The sequence below is a fragment of the Cimex lectularius genome, unplaced genomic scaffold (assembly GCF_000648675.2).
Source record: "Cimex lectularius strain Harlan isolate CLEC.00 unplaced genomic scaffold, Clec_2.1 scaffold99, whole genome shotgun sequence".
In the NCBI taxonomy this organism is placed as follows: Eukaryota; Metazoa; Arthropoda; class Insecta; order Hemiptera; family Cimicidae; genus Cimex; species Cimex lectularius.
The window spans coordinates 818,207-836,206 of record NW_019392713.1 but is presented as its reverse complement, the minus strand read 5'-3'; positions in this window follow the sequence as shown (position 1 = coordinate 836,206).

Genomic DNA, 18,000 nt, shown 5'->3' with positions numbered 1-18,000 from the left:
TTCCTCTCTTTCCTCCCTGTCGTTCTCTCGCTCGCTCGATCTCTTTCATTTTTATTTTTCCTTATCTGCTAACGTGTTTATCAATTTGTATTTCGTTTGGTTTTTCTATTTTTCTTTCTCTGGCTCAACCTTTCTCCTACTCTTTTTCTCTTTAGTCGCACCATTACTTCAATTTATCTCTCTCTCTCTCACTTTCTCACGTCTCACGCTCTGACTCAACCTCTTGCCTTTCATTTTCTCATTTTTATCTTTATTCCTCTTCCCCCTCTCTCTCTCCTGTTCTTTCTTTGTCTCTCTTCCTATCTCGCTCTCTTTCCTTTTCCCCCTCACTTCCTCTCTCTTGTTCTTTCTTTATACTATCAACATATTTATTCATCTCTCTCTATCTTCATATCCCTCTGCCACTCCTTCTCCAATTTCTTGTAATTTCTGACTGTTTTTTTAAAATACATTTATTGATTATTGTTTGTATGTTATTAGAGTCCGTCTAGAGTTTTTGTATTCATAGATCCGTTGTCAAAAATAAAAACATTCTTAAAACTACGGTGACTGTTTCATTAACAGTTTTCAGAAACAAAATAAACAAACTAAAATTGTGAACGTTTATTTGCCTGTTAAATAGCCATAACGCGAACAAATGGTTTCGTCGAATATTAAGTAGAAAAAAAGGTCTACGTTTTATAGAATTATACAATAGGTGCTCTAATAGTGTACAAAGATGGATGGAAATGGAACAGGGAGTAGCTGTAGGGGTAAAAGGGCCGAACTTTGCCATATAAGCCCTTGAACTAATCCCAACTATTTTCCAAGCTGAGGTTCATGCAATTCAAGTTTATGCACAGGAGTTAATAAAGAAAATATGAAAGGTGCACATATTTACATACACTCAGACAGCCAGGCAGGCATAAATGCACTAAACGTTTTCAATTCAAAACTTGTCTGGGAGTACCTAAACTACCGAATTACTCTCTCTCGAAAACAGAAGAAGATTACCATAAAGGAAATTAACAAGTTGACCAAGAAGCCACAAAAGGGGCAGCCCTCTCACCATGGGACCAGAACCACAACTAAGTGCTCTGGAGTGTGTATTTATGTTGGAACTGAAAAAAATGGATTGAAAAAGAAAAACTCAAAGACTGGACAAACGCTTCAGAGATTTATAATTCACTCAAAAAGGAAGGCCAAGCACTTCCTGAAGGATCTTAGGAGAATTATAGGCCTCTGTACCGGCCACAGCCTCTTAACTATCACTTAAAGAAGATAGAGAAAGAAAAGACAGGAAGAAACAAAGACATCAGCACATACCCTTATGAATGTATACCGGTTACGGCATAGTCACTTCGGGAAGGCAATTCAGTCAACAGAAGAGTTGTGCGAAGAGGACCCGAAGAAAGTGCTTATTCTTATAGGAAAAAGTGCACTTAACAAGGGTATGGTTATAATTAATGGGGAACCCACAATAGACCAATATTATTGCAATGGAGGAAAGGATATTTAAAGTCCTTATTCAAACCTCAAAAAAGTGTACAGTACATACAGCGGTCAGAGTTTAAACGAGCCCAAAAGAGGTATACAATATATACAGCGGTCAGATTTTAAATGAGCCCTAAAGAAGTATAAAATACATACAGCGGTCTGATTTTAAACGAGCCCAAAAGAAGTAGAAAATACATACAGCGGTCAGATTTTAAAGAAGCCCAAAAGAAAAAGTGGAATGAAAAAAATCATGGGTTTGGTTAAAAGAAAGGGTTTTTAATTGTTTTTTAAATGTTGTAATTGTTTAATGTAAATAACTTCAATTCGACATTCAATTTCAATTATTATTGTGAACGAATGTGAATGACGGTGCAAATTTATAAATTCTGTAGTTTACAAAACTTCTTTAGTTGATATTGATGATTTTAAGGAAATAATTATCACTACAATTCGGAACATTCCGATACAACTAACTAAGAAAGTACCTTCTATTGAAATTAAAAAAACAACTCGAACATTTACTTTAACCCGGGTAGTCTGCTTTTCCAACATTTTCTTTCATCCTCATCCCTGATTGTTTTTGCAGAAAGTCATTCTTAGCTTAATACGTAATCACGTTTCCTGGAGTGGTGTTTATTATAACTGGCGGACGTGAAAATGTACCTAGTAAAACTCTTGTTTCTGTAAGTTCTATAATTAATAATACAGAACACCAACGCAAAAATTTCTTAAAACTGATCGAGTTTTGAAATCCGAAATAAAAAAGGGGGTCTTAATTAAAAATAAAGAATGGGCATATTTTATGTAAAAAAATGAACCAAAAAGTTATTTTAGGAAACATCTGAAAACGAATCTTCTTAACGAAAAAAAAGATTTAATAAAAACGGACCAAAACGAAAGGTTAGGAAGGGAGACATCTTCTGTGGTACAAACTGTATATGAATAACTTGGTCGTAAAGAGAATAATCGTTTAAAGTGCATTGAAATGGCAATGGAATATTGGTTATAAGTTACATACAATTAGCTTTTAAAATGTAACATGGCAATGGGATCAATATTGCAGAAATTAAATTCACTGTAAAAATGACTAAAACTAATGAAAATTGCGCCTTTCTATACTTGGTATTGAAGGTATGACAATTTCAAGATTTACTCCATTTTATTCTCTCCGTTCGATTTAATGAATATTGGGCGATGAAATGTGAATATGCAAGAATTTAACGTTAAAATGAAAAATCAACAAATTAACTAATACGGAAGATTTTTTATTTAATAAAACAAAACACTTTATGTACAAGATAGAATAATAGAAATCTATGACACAATCAAGTTCAAGTTTGTTAAAAAACGGAAATAAAGTTTGACTGTTATTACAACGATTTATTTATAGCGTTAATTTTCAAATAAAAAGAAGCACAAGGACCCAAACACGTAAATTCTGCTTGGACTAATTCCGTCCACCTATCTCTCAGAGATTAAAAAAAAAAAACTTCCAGTCTTATCACAACAGGTACATCGTTGAGAGATAATCGACTAGATAAACGCTTATCCGAACTTCCGTGGGGTCCGATAGATAAAAGGGAATCCGGGGATGGTTGTTGGCAGTGGTTAGAAGTAAAATGCAAATGTTTGTGCTCTCTGGTATGTCCCGTGCAGATTCCGACCCAACTCGGGTCAAGACCCAACAATTCATTCTTTTACTCATCCGATATTAGAAAATTATTTTAGCCCTGTTAAACAAAAAATTACATAGTTTTCTTCCTACTATTAGTTTGGAAGAATATTTACAAACTTTTATATTAGATAAATTATCTACAATATAACATTATCTATTATATAATATAAATATAACTTTATATTTTGGTTATTGTAGGATTATTTTTACGTTAATCGACATCTGCATTTTCAATTTCAAATAATCACTTTTTTGTTGATATATTCATTATAATTAAGTTCCATCATAATTGATGAATGAATTCCTTATTAATGAGAATTTCTTCATGATTAACCAAACGTCACTTTTCATATTTCCTATTGATCATTTTTGATAATCTGACATATGTTTAAGATTATTGTAACATTATTTTTAGAATAATGAAAATTACCTAGTGATTGATTAAAATATACTTATTAATAAACTTTTAGATCAATCATCCTATTCATCCTGTTTTTATCTTTATAATTTATTAAATGAAAAATTTAGTGCATTATAACTTATTATGCATGATTTTCAGTTTTGAAAACTAAGAAACCTGAGTATTTATATGACAAATTCTCTAATTTCGTGGTCCGCTTGACCAATTAATATAATACGATTAATTAAGGTTTTTGGTTGAGATAAAAAAGTCAATGGAACGAGCGGGATTCGAACCCACAATCTTCGGCTTGATACGCCGCTGCTCTACCACGTGAGCTATCGTGACCTCGGTCCACTCGGACATCAGCTTCCTATCTCAACCCCACCTTTTGAGTTTTCCCTCAAGGTGGACTTTTTTATCTCAACTAAAAAACTTAATTAATCGTATTATATGAAAAATAAAAATTTCCACCGATGTGCACTCTATTAATACTAAATATAAAAGAGAAAACTTGCAAATAACAAAGCATAAAACTATGACTTTCCGTGACGTTTTTTTGTAAAAGGTACACTAATCTCCCGGAGAAATAAAGTTATAAATGTTAAAGTGTTAATAATTTTAAATTAAAATTAAGAGCAAATTTAATCGAAATGTATATGAAGTTTCAACGTACAATGGTTTTACTAAAATAGATAATAAAACCAACTTGGTAAAGTGTTGATTATATATTATTTTTATCATATGTTAATTTTCTTCTTTTTTCCGTTTATTGTACTGTAAACGTATTATTTTATTTTTTATAGTTAAATTCAAGTTATACGGTAAGGGTATAAAATAATTAGAAAACTACAAATTAGAGTGACTATATTTTCTTGTACATACGTATTTCTAGTACGATGTAAGAGCGGTTTTGGAGACTAAATCTTGTGTCATCAATACATAAATCGTTCATTTCTTCTTTCATTCATTCAATCTCTCTCTCCCTCCCTCCCTCCCTCCCTCTTTTTTTTCTTTCTTTCTCTCTCGCTCTTCCATCAATTTACCATCTCTCTACCTACCTAACTATTGATCTATTCACCTATTTATAAAGTTATGTACTCAGTATCTCGTTTTCTCTCATATTCCTCACCCTTTCATTGTTTCACCATTAATTTCTCACTGTTTCCTACTTTTCTATTTTATTTCTCACTCTATCAGTCTCGAACTCCCTCCTCATCCCCTCTCTTTCATTCTTTCTGTTTTTTCATTAGTGAGCAATATTGCTTCATTAAAGTGATAAGTTGAAACTTTGATTGATCACTTTGTAAGTGGCATTTTCAAGGATTTTCGTTTTTCACGGAACGATTTTTTTATAGAAAAACTTGTGGATTTTTCATGAAACTCTAAAAAAACAAGATCTATAAAGGGTGTCCTTTTTAAAAGGCCCTGCTAAATTTCTCTTGAACCAATTACGTTATCAAAAAAACAAAAAATACCTATTTAATATTTTTTAGTCTAGTTTCAAATTTTTACCTTTTTTTGAAGAAAAATTATGCAGGGTGCCTCAGGTCCAGTTGAACTTACAAATTTCAAATACAACCCTGTACATCCGGTCATATCATTTTGAAGGGTTTTTTTTCAAGCATAAGATAATGGTGCAATCGGATTTTAAATTGCTCGCTAAAAAACACGCACTGTAGAGTTGATTTTAAAAGCAAAAATTAAATCAACATTATTTCTTGTATTCACTAATTTCGTGGTCCGCTTGACCAATTAAACATTACAATTAATTAAGGTTTTTAGTTGAGATGAAAAAAAAGTTAATGGCACGAGAGGGATTCGAACCCACGACCTTCGGCTAGATACGCCACGAAAACTCATAAGGTGGGGTTGAGATGGGGAGTTGATGTCAGAGTGGATCGAGGTCACGATAACTCAGGTGGTAGCGCAGTGGCGTATCTAGCCGAAGGTCGTGGGTTCGAATCCCTCTCGTGCCATTAACTTTTTTTCATCTCAACTAAAAACCTTAAATAATTGTAATTATTTCTTGTCTTAACTTTGACTTATAATTGTTGAATATAATGACTATAATTGTTTTAAAATTTATTTCAGCTTTGTATGTTGGCCTTTCATCCATTAGGAAAGTCGAAATAAAAATTTACACCATTTTATGTTTTCGGCTTTGACTTTTTCAACAATTGTGATTCTTAATTTTTTCAGAAAAGCAACTTTACAAAATGTGAGAAACGTGGTTTTATATTACATCGTTTAAATAAATTGGTTGCTGGATTTTTTATCGCATTTTATATTCTTTAATTTATTTCTCAAAAAAAAAAATAAATAAATAAAATAACCACATTATTCCATTTCTAACTTTGACATTTTACAAATTTTGGTTTTTTTCTTTTTTCGTAACTCTTCGAATACAATTAATAAAGAACAAAACGCACATTTGTCGACTTTGATTCATATATATAAATACCTATACTTCTGCAAGACTATCAAGTATTGCGGGTTTAGTCTTTCCCTATTATCAATGGAACAGCCCTTTCTTTATATCATCATATCAAAGCTTGAGTCCCCCATGAATCAAAGTTCACCAATAATGGCATACTAAAACGTTGGAAGTTTTGAACTTGGGCAGAGGAAAATCGGAGAATTTGGCACTCTTGTCATCATCAGGTGGTTCACACTATCAACCTTTGGTGCGGACTTGTTGGAAATAAATTAATTGGGCGTTATTTCTACGAAAATAATTTAAATGGTGCTCAGTTTCTCAATTTTTCGAGGGTTTTTTACCAATAGTATTAGATGATGTTCCTGTGACAAAGAATGATTCTCCAGGTTGAGGGATTCCCCGCACACAATTCTTTGCAGGTGAGAAATTATTTGAATCGTCACTTCCTTGGATAAGTGGATAGGACCTCATGGCCCGATGCGCTGTCCTCCTCAGTCACCCGATGTAACTCCAAATGACTATTTTTTGTGAGGCCATTTAAAAAGCAGTGTCTACGCCAATCATAACCCAGCAGCCTCAGTTGAAAACTGTGGCAAAGGATAGAAAATGCTTGTCAATCCATCTCCCCTGACTATATCGCTCTGAGTAACAAAGAAGAGTGATTAAAAAGAGCAAATCTTAACATCTTTACGCAAGACAGGCAGTTCGAACATGAAATGAGATCAATAAATAGCAAACCAAATGAATGTTTTTGTTTAAACGTTTTACCACAACTTTGTCATTTTTTGACTAATTTAAAGTCCGACTTCACCATTGTTTTCATCGTACAAACCTCTTTTAAAAGATGTGTCAAGAAGTGTAGGGTCGTATTTGAAATTTTGAAGTTGAATCCCCCCCCCAAAGTAAATATTTGAAACTAGACTAAAAAATATTAAAACTTATTTTTTTCTGATAACGCCATTGGTTCAAGAGAAACTCAACCGGGCCATCTAAAAAGGACAACCTGTGTACATGTTGACGGACAACACATCATATTTAAATGAGCTCGGAACATTTATGCGGCTTCCATAAGATTTCCCATAAAAAAAATATGTGATCTCTGCATTATAATGGGCAACGCCTGTATAATCAGGCCATCTTTGCTTAACAAATGCCGTCAGCATGCATGACAGTGTGAGATATTGATACATGCCGCTTTTCTAAGTAAAAATGAACAAAACATGAATTCTGTGCTTAAAAATTGTCGAAAAGTCAAATACGTTTAAAATATCAACATGTTTTTAGTAAATTCAAAATCTTGTATTATATTTCTGTATAAACTGCTTTATACAGTATAGTTTTAAGTTTTTCTTAAATTAAAAAAAAATATAATACATTTCTGCGATGTACTGACAATGTGTTCCGATGTTATTTTTTCTCTGATGTTTCATTTATTTGATGACACGATGTAAAATTAGGTCAGGTATTTTATTTTTATTAGCCGGCCGATAATTCGAGAATTGCATGAAAGTAGTAAACTTAGACAAGATATAATTTTAGAGTAGTCGCGATAGGAGGTAATGGCAGCAGTTTAACACACCTTATCACTTTTGCCATATGTTCTCCTTTCCTGTTCGACTTATTTCCTGTTGGGCGAGTTGTTCATTCCAGATACGGCGCGTATTAATTAAAAGTATTCTGAAACTGCCTTATTACCGTGAATCCACGTCCGCACATTAAGGAATAACAATTTCCCGGACGATTAAAAAAATAATAATACAAAAAAAAAATAAAAAGGCTTGTAAAAAGATTCAGTATGAGAAAGAGATATTAACTTAATTCTTGATTGTGCGTTTCAGGTATTTTATTAAACCGCAAGATGATAGAACGTCATGACAAAAGTTAAAGCATATATACATTTCTCTTGACAAACATTTTAATAATTCCTGCTATTTATCAATAAACCATTTTCACTTAATTCTTTTATAATATAATTTAAAATATTGTGAAGTTAAGAGAACGCTTTTTAGCAAAGACTTAGTATAATCGCTCAGGAATTTGATATTTGTGTTGCCATTTTTTGAAATCGATAGATTTTTTTGTGTGAAAAGAGTGAAAATTCTGAAAATCAGCATTAGTTTTTCATAATGTTATAACATTTTTTGTAATTAGTCTTAAAACAATAAAGTGGATGGACTTGTTTTGACCGAGCCGTGGTATTATCTTCCATTTTATTTTAGCTTTCTTATCTAATAGTAAATATTTATACTTAAAAATATCAATTCGATGTTTTGTTACGTCTAGTTAAATTTCAAATGTCAGTAGCCTCTCTCATTGTAATTTTTGTTGTTTTCTCGAAGTTACTCCTCTTGAAATAATCACTAGCGTTATAGTTTTCGAATTAAAATGATGGAATATAGAATTTGATACCCCTGTATATTAATCAAATGTTATTTCGTTAGGTATTTTCAGTCTTACTGCAGCGACTTCGTTGTTATTTGTATTAATTTGGATCTCTTTGGTCACAATCCATCTTTTACGTAAATCGCCACCATGCGCTCTTCTTCCTTCACTCACAGGCAATCATCGTGTAAATGGATTTCATTAATGTGTCTAGTATTTTATTCATCCTGTGTGAAAACTTTCATAATTTTTCTTTTGTGATGATGTGAACCATTGCAATTTATACTGATGGGGAGGGGGTCGCTAAACAGTGTTTCTTCATATATAGGAGACAACAAAAGGTGGTGTCTGAATACGGTCGTATACCCAAACCGAAGGCATTTGAAGCAGCCGAGAGATCCGGGCGAACTGAGAATTTTTAGTAATCACTCTGACTTCTTTAGAAGTTAGGGTATCGAAGGTAGTCAGAGATGCAGTATCTCGTAAACTTTGGTCAGTTCTTCGTTTGATTCTCTTACCCTCACTCCATATCACCCAAGTTCTTTTTTTATTTTTTCCTCAGGGCATATCAGCAAGTCTCAAGCGGATATTACACCTTGAAATGTATCTACCTTTTGTGCGGATTTGGTTGAACGTCTCTCTGCTTTGCGAAAACTAAGACGTTTTCTAAAATGCTAACCTCTCGGATATACATCACCACAAACATAAAAGTCTGGTCACATACACTCCACAGAGTACTCGATATTCCTCGGGGCGGGGTTACACATCCGCTTCTTTTCACGCTAAAAAATTCACTCATTCCAGTAAATTAATATGCACACAATACACACACAATACAAACCTAAATACATTTAAAAATATCTAACACTATATTCGGATCAGCATTGTTTCATGCAATCCGTTGTCAATTTCCATTATCAACAGGCCAGCGGCCGATTTATTTACATTCTTTACTTATTAATCTATATAGTTTTAAATTTTTATGGGGGATCCACCCATAAACTCACCTTCCTTTTTTGAGGTAACCCAAAATTATGAGTAATTTTCCTTTCCATCGACATATTTTCATTCATCAATCGCGTATTCTTTCGAGAGCTGTTCTGCCCTCGTGCTGCCGACGGCGACGTTGAATCTATTGAATGTACTTCAACTGCCAGTCTTGTGGTTGCTTGTCGTGGGGTGGTGCCACTTGATTCATCAACACCAATGGGATCCATAACCTTAGCCCGTGGATGATCCTTGTGCATTGTGGCCTTCAGAACTTACGGCCTTATTTGTTTGTTTCATAGCAAGTGAATTTTCTGGGTGGAAAGTAGCTGTCCTCATATTAACTAGTTACAGGTTGTTATTAGAAAGGAAAGGTAAGGTAAAAGGATTAGTAGACAAGTTGGAATGTTAAAGATGGCCACCAGGTATAGGTGGGATACGTGGACGCAGTTTTATCTCTTGCCCGGGAAGAGTGATATTTATTATACTATTACATACCCCAATAATTGTTACACCGTAATAGAATGAAAATCCTTCTTTCTCTTGTCTACATTATTTATTCGCTTATTGGAGATATTTTATGGTTAGATTTCTTGAGTTTATTGCAAATAAGTATCACTTTAGACGAATTCCTTCCCTTTTATTTATATTAGATAAATTCCCGTGTGCACTTTAAGGGAAGTGATGTATAGAAGGATGACAATTAATAAGAATAAAATGCCTGTTTTGATTGGGTTAAATTAAACCTGGTGACCGTTCAAAAGGAGCATGGTCGGTTTTGATTATGTTCATTGAAATGGAAATCGTCAGAGGATCAGCATTTGACTTTGAATACAGAAAGAATTATCTTTAGGAAAATCGAGCCGGAATTGAGCGGAGACAATTGGCAAATGCAGAATGACAGGCTAATCTGAACTCACCCTCACAAATTCATCTGGATTACTCGCTCGTGTTCCGCTCCCACTGTCTTTTAAATTAAATGTGTTAAATGTACGCCCAGGAATTCAATGTCCATAGAATTCTGGTTGAATAATTAAAAATTCAAGACATAATATCTTTTTCTCTTACTGTTTCGAATTACTAACGAGTTGATACGTAAAGGGGGTTTAAGATACATTTTTTCACACCGACGAGCCATTATTAAGAAAAGGATAATAAATGATCATTTTAATTTATGTATTCTCTTACTTTACCGTAAAGCCTTGAAAGGGAGAGAACATAATCAGGGATATGGATAATCAGATTATACGGATTAAAAAAATCCTTTTATAAAAAGCCTATTGCTTTTATCACTTACATCACTTTGGAAGAGTGAGTTTAAAAAATATAAAACAGAAAGTTTGATGCACATTTGGATATGAGATTTAAGGCTTTTTGTTCGTGTTTTCTGAACAGAGTTGTAGTCGACTCGTTATATCCCAAGTTAACAGTACTAGGTTCAAATCTGGGCATAGCCAAAGCTTTTTTATTGAAAATATTTTGAAAAAATATATACCGACCTTTTGATCCCCACATACGGAACATTCAAAGGGTGTTTAGACATTAAGCCCTTTCGTATAGGGCTTACTGTCTTAATTAAGGTTCGTGATTCGAAGTCACGATAGCTCAAGTGGTAGAGTAGCGGCGTACCTAGCCGAAGGTCGTGGGTTCGAATCCTGCTCGTGTCACTAACTTTTTTATCTCAACCAATACCTTCCATAAATATTAATTAATTGAAAAATGTTAATTGGTCAATCGGACCACGAACTGCAATGGATTTATGTATTACGGTTTTATTCCAAGATTTCTTTCGTTTCTCTGATAAAAAGTGGTCCGTTAATCATAGATGAAAAGATAAAAGGCCACTTTTGTTTGGCGTACCATCAATCATGAGTGTTTAGTTCTGCACATCATGCCCAACCCTGGAGAAAGCCTGCCCGAGCGTACCCTCTCAATTCGGAATGTTAAAACCCAGTCTGAAAAAGCAAACAGATCACCTACAAACGACTATTTGTGGAACATGGGCAATAAAATTTTATATGACTCTTTTCTGGGCCGGGCCATTTCCCTTTCAAGCCTCAAATTATCTTAATGGCCTTCTGTGATAGTGCAGACCAACTTCAAACGTTTTTAATCAAGTAAAACATGCGCTGCCTCCGTTGGTGTATCCCGTTTGAACGAAGATTTTCCAGATCCGGAAATCAAAAAGATCACATCTTGTACTTGTAATTAATTTAATTTAAAGCAATTTTTTGTAGTTCTAGATATTATCGTTCTTAAAAAGTTGATTATACGGTCCCATTAATAATAATAATAGTCATTTGTTGTACACAAAGTAAATTTAAAGTGTCTAACATACAAGCTATCGATAAACACCGCTTTGGTCGAACAACTTTTATGTATTCAAACAAAGAAATACATCACACAGCTCATCCCCAATAATCCCGAGGAATATCAAGTATTCTTGGGTAGTATGAATGAATTGTAATTGGCTGAATGTAATTTATTAAGGCAAATGGAGTGAATTATTCTGAGGAATATCAAGCACACTGGAGTAGTGGGACTGAATAGTGTCGGGTGGATGTAATTTATTAGCGCGAATAGAGTAACGCATCCCTAATTATTCCGAGGAAGGATCATCAAGTAGTGTGTACTATTCGGTAGTGTGAATGAATAGTGTCACGTGGATGTAATTTATTAGCGCAAATGGAGTGATTTATACCCAATTATTCGAAGGAATATCAAATACTCTTGGGTAGTATGAATGAATTGTGATATGTGAATATAATTTATTAGCGCGAATGGAGTGACTTATCCCCAATTATCCCGGGGAATATCAATTAATGGGGGTGTTGTGAATACTAACCAAACGATAACGTTCTACTTTGTTTCTGTGTATTTGTGTTTGCCATTTGTGTTATTTTAACCTCAATTGACTAATTTATGAGGTTCAGCGCAGCTAGAAATAGGATAATTAAAACAGAGAGTCAGTCGGTTACCGTTGTAATTGACCTGACCATCACTTGACTGATGGATAAACGGAACAAAAATTTAGTGTAATTATTACGCGATGAAAGCAAGAAAAAAAGGCAAAGAAAGAAGCTGGCGATGACCAATGTAGTTTGCCCATTCACCTCCTCCCGTATCTAAGGGAGACCCCATACCGGCGGCGTACAAACACAAAGTGCTATAGTCAAATCACTCTAGGAAATTAATCCATAAGACCAATTCAGACTTACCGAGAAAAAGCGATCAAAATTCGGAAGATGAGATTTAAGGGGAATGTTTACTCAAAAGAACTGCAGAGCGAGAATAGGCAGACCTTGAAATCAATAATGGTCAAACAGTTAACTGTGATCATCGATTTGCACACAGCATCTACACAATTTCATATAATCTTTTTTTCTAAACTCCATTAATATTTCATATTGTTATAATAACGTGGTCGGTTTCTAAAGTATGGACTTTTTCCAGACAACGGTCGATCGTAAAGGCGGTAAACTTTTGATACACGCCGACGAGAAAATACTTTCAAAATGTACATCCTTTGTGGTCGATGGATCTACTTATTAAAATGATGATGTTAAATGCAAATTTTCTATTGACCGAACTTCGTTAAATCTTTAATGACGTTGAATAATTTAAAGTGCCCTTACAGGAAAGTACTCAAATTTTATTATAAAAAGTATGAATACTTTCATACCAAAACGAGCGAATATTATGTTGCAATAAACAACCATTAGAATTATTAAGCTATTATCTGATTATTTAATTTTCCTATAATGACTTTTAGAAATACAGTTTTTTGGTTATTTTTTTCAAGTTCTATCTTAGAGATTTTTTTTGTTTTCATATTTTCAACATTTTTCGGTATTTACGACAAAAGCAGTGAGATTTTGCAAAATATTGTCATAAACCTCGTGTAACTGTTTGAAAACTGTCGGCTGGCTGTGTAAAGTCTGGCGAGTATTTTAGATATTGCACATCCTCGCCTTAGTTAATCCGTTTGTGATTTTTTCTATCATTTCTTCAGACCGACGGCGTTCTTATTAAACTAGACATCAATTTTTTTGATACATTTACTAGGTTTGAACCTTTAGACCGATATCTTTCCTTATTGGTGAAAAAGAACGTTTACAATTCTACACAATTGGTCTTTATTGGATTATTTATTTACTTACTAAAACTCCCATACATATTTTAATTAAAGGAAAAGTTTACATCAAGATTATCCTGAACATATTTCTTCTAAGTCTCTTTTTGCTTCAATTTCATCGTTTCTGGCCAAATCGGTTAGTCCTCGTGTATGGTAAGATATTTACTTTCTTTGACCAAAGTTATAAAGGAACAGTCTTGAATATTCATATTCATGCGTCATTATTTTTCAATTTAAAATAGAACTTGTAACAAAATCAATGACTAACCTTCTTTATATATTAAGATATTAGCCAACTGCAAAAATGACCTGTTGTCCAACTAAGTGCAAAACTTTTAAACTTTTCAACCAAGAGCTTACATCAAAAGATTAATTAATTGAAAGAAGTAATTTGGTCAATCAGACCACTAAATATAATGGATTTACCAAGAGCAAAAGTTGTGCAAACTATTTAATAAAACATTCGATAAACATTAGAGTTTATTGTATAGAATGTAAAGTTAATATAAATTTAATGTATATACTAAATAAAAAAGAAACCAGTTAGTATATTTCTATTTCGTATAAATAAAGTTTTTTTAAATTGTAGTAATTCATGTTTATATAGCTTTATGGATTGGTATTCCTTTAGAATTTTAATAACATGATTTGTCGAAATCATGATATTTCATGACTGACTTTTCTAGTCTAAAGTTGAATAAATGAACGCTTGGAAGTAAAAACCTTAGATGGAGATAAAATGGCAAAGGTCATAAATATGTTTTAAAATAAAGGAACATGTATTTCTTATAAATTTTACTTTTTGATTCAGGTACATTTTTACGATGGATTCAACTTTAAGTTAATTTTTTTAAACTGTCATTTTACTACTTTTTCGTGTTTGTTAAATAAATGGTGAACTAGGTCTTTTTAGCTTGGCTGTAAATGGTTTTTAAAAATTGAAAATTAAATAATACTGCAGTTAATTTGTAAGAGTATTCCAAGAATTTCCCTTCGCCTGTTGGTGTTTTGGAAAAGTTGGCTTGAAAGCTCTTTTTCGGGATCAATCTTTGATCTTTTCTTTTTCCTCCCACAACCCCATTAAGTCCACCATTTTTACGCCTACAGTAAGCAGAAATATGAGCTTTAAAGTATTTCTCATTATGATCTGAGCTGATGATTATTGAAATTGTGTTTTTTTAAATAATTGTATTTTTTCTTTATTTAAAATACATAATTTTAATTAAATAGCAAAAATTATATCCCTTCAATAAACAAAATATTTTTATTTGGTTTTAAACTGTTACGACGATTTTTTTGCTAGAATACTTAATTAGCAAATTAATTAGTTAAAGTTTTTCCCTAGTTCCACAGAGAACCCGATCGATCTTGAAAAATCAATTTTTTTCAAAAGAATATTTTAAAGTGAATAATATTTTCAAAAGATACAATTAGAATTATCAAGTGATTTGCAATTTAAGTGAAAATAGGGCTTCGATTGTTGCAACGTGAGCCCTTTCGATTTCGCTCCATCCCGAAGCTAAGGTTCTTCAGGCGTAACATTGCAAGAAAGGATCCACTGTGGACACCCCGAACCTTTTTTTTACATTTTTTAATTAACTTCATAATGACTTACCATGTGGATTGTGGAGTGGTAAATCCATTGCTGGTTGTCACATGAGCTCCCGGCAATCCCCGGCGGTACACTGGAACTCCCAGGGACCCCACTACCATCCCCTCGACACCCACTTCCACCCAAACCCCTTTCGACTCAAATCAAACCGCGACCCGATGTTCAATTTAATATCAATTATTTTTCTCGCTATTCAATTTACGAGTTGGACGAAAGTCCGAGGAATAAGGAAAACCACAAAAATCATAGTCTTCGTTTATACCATTCACTTTATATTAATAATGTGTATATTTCTTATAAAAAAATTAAATAAAGTTTGTCTAATTTTATTTTTATTTATTACATAAATATTGTAGTTTTGTTTGATTGGTTGTTTAATTATGGTTTGGGATTCTGTTCTGTACTCCTAGCACACAAGTGAGTTCTCATTCATCGAGGAATTCGATTACTTAACCCTTTTTGCAATGGTTGCATCGTTCGTCCAAGATTGTGGTCGTTGATTATTACTATTATTAGACATTTATAACTGTTTTGGTTTTGAATTTTTCAAAAATTTTGGTTCATAATTTTTTTCAGAAAGTCAACTTTATAAACTGTGAGAAATAAATTGGTTGCTGGATTTTTTTTAAAATTGCAATTTTTATCCTTTAATTTTTTTTGTTAAGAAAAAATTAAATCCGTTATTCCATTTACTAATGGAAACCGGTCCCCGTCTTAGGGATAAGTTTTAGTTGTTAAAATAAGAAAAAAGTAGGATAAACGATGGAAGGGGGAACAAAGGTTGTAAATCTGAAGGGGCGATCTCCCAGAAGGGAACGACGTGACGTCCTCCTCAAATCTGGCAAACATAACTTTGAAATAATTACCCAGTTGGACAGATATATAAGAACGTCGAAGGGTGTAGCAGACCCAGGCTGGAACCACGTCCTTTTCCCCACGTACCTGGAGAACTTAAAGTAGCAATAGTTGGACAATCGATCAAATAAATAACTATCGTCTATCTATTTAGCTCTGAAGGGTTGTCACACGGTCAAAAATATGTAGCCACTTGGGATATCGTAAATTGGAGTCGCGTCAACCATGTGCGCGAAACCCGTCTTCGCCGGTCCAACCGCGGCGTGGGAACTCCCCCGACTTTTGAATTTACTTTCCACTACTCCGGTAGAGAACCTGGTATAAAAGGGATGACTGGGAAATCAAAAGTCAGTCAAAACCAGAGACTCACCCCAGGCAGAGAAGATCAGGGTCTCACCCCCAGGCAGTGAACAGCCAAGTCCAGGAGTCTATCCGAAAAAGGAGCAGCAACATTCCGTCTGAGACTCAACAAGGGAACTCAGCCAGCCAGAGCCAGCGAGGACCAGCCGTCCTGGACCACCGAGCCAAGTCGACGGTCGAGAGAAAAGACCAGATGCTTTGAACACTAATCGTGGCGAGCGTCGCTTGGGGTAATCCCTTTGTTAATAGACTCACCCCAGATTTAGATTGTGGCTGACTTTTAGATTAATTAAGATTCTGTTGTTTGGGTACAGTTAAGAGACGGAATTGTGTAGAATAAATGTTAATAAATATACTCTCTGGTTTATTAAATTCTATAACCTTACCTTCCCCTACACAAGAATAAGTAGCGACGCGCTTACGCCGACTCATCTCTTGTCGCTTAGAGAAAAGCAAGCGAATATTGAGAGATTATTCGGCCGCCGCGCCGTCTTCCACTTACACTAACATTGACGTTTTACACATTTTTGTTATTTCTCCTTTCATAGAATACTTCTTAGAATATAGAATAATTCTTAGGGACGTCGGTGGACGCAACGGTTTAGGCGTTGACACGGCGCTCATCACTGTAAGGTAAAGGTCCCGGGTTCGAATCCAGCGGCCCTGCATTTGAACTCGACATACTTACAAATGCGCTTTTTTAGTTCTTAGAATACAAAACCCCATACACCGACTTAGATTTATACACTGCCCATAAAAACCAAATCGACCACTGGTTTTTGCACAAAAAAATGGCCAAATTTGGAAATGCATATTTTCTCAGCCTCTTAAATCACAGACCTGCTCTAGGGCTCATTTTTTTAGAAAATTTTATGCTGAACAGGACGATTTTCGTGCAAAAGACAGGAGGTCGGTTTTTATTTGATTGGCAGTGTATATAAATACCTACACTTCTGCACAACTCTGAAGTCTTGCTGGTTTAGTCTACAAGGTTTCCCCTGATTAGCGATAGAACCGCCCTTTCCTTATACTGGAGCTACCCGAACTTTTTGGCCAGCGGACCCCTTTCACAGAGCAAACCAGGGCGGACCCCTCGCATCAAGTATTTAAAATTAGATACTTATAGTATATTCAGTCACCTAAAATTTTATAAATTATCATTACCTAGTCCAATTAGGTAATGGAGAGGGATATCACTTTGAAAACAAACTTTAGATTGACATATTTACATTATTTACAAAATCCAGAACACAAACATCAAATTGGACATAACAGAATCAATATGAATATAAAACTCGAGCCAATTTCAAAGTAGTAATTTGAACGTTAATAATTAATGAATTAATGGGAAGAGTGAGGTTGTTTTAGCCTACACAATTTGGATATGTTGCGTTTAATTTTTGATAGCTGGAAACGGATGTCAGGTTCTGCATCTAGACAGCTTTGGTATCTAGCTTTGACGGCTGTATAGAAACAAAATCCGGATTCTATTAGGTAAGTTGTGGCAAATGGAAGAAGAACACGTTTTGCTTTTTCAATGAGTGGTTGAAATTTTTTGTTTTCCAGACGAAGTCAAAAATGAGAGTAACTATCGGACTCGAAAATAGATGCCATTCCTGAAGAAAAAAAACATGCAAGGTATAAAGTAAAATATACGGATCTTCGTCAAAATTACGCT